Raw genomic sequence first — 1,881 nt, 5'->3', positions numbered from 1 at the left:
AGAGAGACATAGAGACAGAAAGTGAGAAATCACCCCCCAGGGGGGATGGTCATGCCGCAATCCCTTCTCCTCCATTCTCCTCTCAGGATCTTGGGCACGCACGCACGCACACGCGCCCGGCATGAGTTTTAAGCCACCGGGTCCAGGACACGAACCGCGGTCGACTACGTGGGAATGCAGCGACATAGCCATTATGCTAACTGCTGGTTCCCAGAATTCCCGTCTTTTTAAAGGCTAATTAATAGTTCTTTTTTTTTTTTTTTTAATGGCTCTTTAATTTTGTTTTTACTGTTTGTTTTTTTTTTTAAAGAAAAATTTTTGCTATAGGGAACATGTGCTTACCAGAGAGGGACAGAGAGACGGAAAGTGAAAAATTACCCCCCAGGGGGAAAGCGAGAAATCACCCCCCGAGGGATATGGCCACATTGAAGTCCCTTCTCCTCCATTCTCCTCTTGGGATTTTGGGCATGCATACACCCAGCGTGAGTTTCTTTCTTTCTTTTTTTTTTTTTGAGAGAGATCTTTGCTATAGGACTCATACGCTCACTGAAGAGACAGAAAGACAGAAAGTGAGAAACATCCCCCCCAGGGGGGATGTTCATGCCGCAATCCCTTCTCCTCCATTCTCCTCTCGGTATCTTGGGCACGCATGCACATGTGCCTGGCGTGAGTTTAAGCCACTGGGTCTGGGACTCAAACTGCGGTCGACTACATGGGAGTCCAGTGACCTAGCGTTACACTAACTGGTGGCCCCTCACATGTATGGTTTTATAAGGAACGGCCAAACTATTTTCCAGCGTGGTTGTACTATTTCATATCTCCAGCAATGTGAGATCCAGTTTCTTTGCATCCTTGCTAGCATCAGTGTTATCACTTTTTAAAAGCCATTGTGATAGGTATATGGTGCTATTTCATGATTTAAATTTGCATTTCTCCAGTGGCTAATGATGTGAAGTATCTTTTCATTTGTTTATTTGCTATAGGTAGGTGACATGTCTGTTCATGTCTTTTGCCTGTTTCTAATTGCATTTACTATTTTTTCCTGATAGATTTTAAGTTCTCTATGTAGTCTAGATATAAATCCTGTGTAGAATATATGACTTGTAAATATTTTTTCCTTGTCTGTAAAGTCTTCTCATTCTCTTTAATGGGTCTTTGCAGAGCAAATTATTTTAATTTCAATGAGCTCCAATTTACCTTTTTTTTTTTGCATTTTATGAGGCTTTAGTTGATTAGTATTTCATTGTTTATAACATTTAAAAAGTTCATGTTTTGCTTATTCATTCATTCACCTGGCTGGCCTGTCTCTGGAGTTCTTTAAGCCTAGCCACTGTTTCATTAAACTCTCCTTGCATTGTGTGGAGCATGCTGTAACCCCCACAGCAACTGATGGGGCCAAGGGAGGTAATAGGCTTAGTGTTCACTCTAAGCATCAGACCAGCAAAAGATTTTAAGTAAAAGAGTAAAATGATCCAGTTTTTTTTGAACTCTCAATTTTGATTTTTCTTAGCTGCCTATACTGTGTAAGTTTTCTAGTAATTCTTTAAGAGAGATAAGCATTTTCTGAAACCTCACATTTTTAAGAATATTGTGTATATATTACACATATGTTACACAATATTGTGTGGTTTTTATGTGTGAGTGGTAACTTGTTGGGTATAAAATTCTTGGGGTGGGGTACCAGCAGTTAGCGTAATGGCTATGTCGCTGGACTCCCATGTAGTCTACCGCGAACTGCGGTTCGCGTCCCTGACCTGGTGGCTTAAAACTCACACCGGGCGCGTGTGCGTGCGTGCCCAAGATCCCAAGAGGAGAATGGAGAAGGGATTGTGGCGTGGCCATCCCCCCTGGGGGGTGATTTCTCGCTTTCTCTCTGTCTCT

This window comes from Tupaia chinensis, unplaced genomic scaffold, assembly GCF_000334495.1.
Source record: "Tupaia chinensis unplaced genomic scaffold, TupChi_1.0 Scaffold000074_1, whole genome shotgun sequence".
Classification (NCBI taxonomy): Eukaryota; Metazoa; Chordata; class Mammalia; order Scandentia; family Tupaiidae; genus Tupaia; species Tupaia belangeri.
This window is presented reverse-complemented; position numbering follows the sequence as displayed.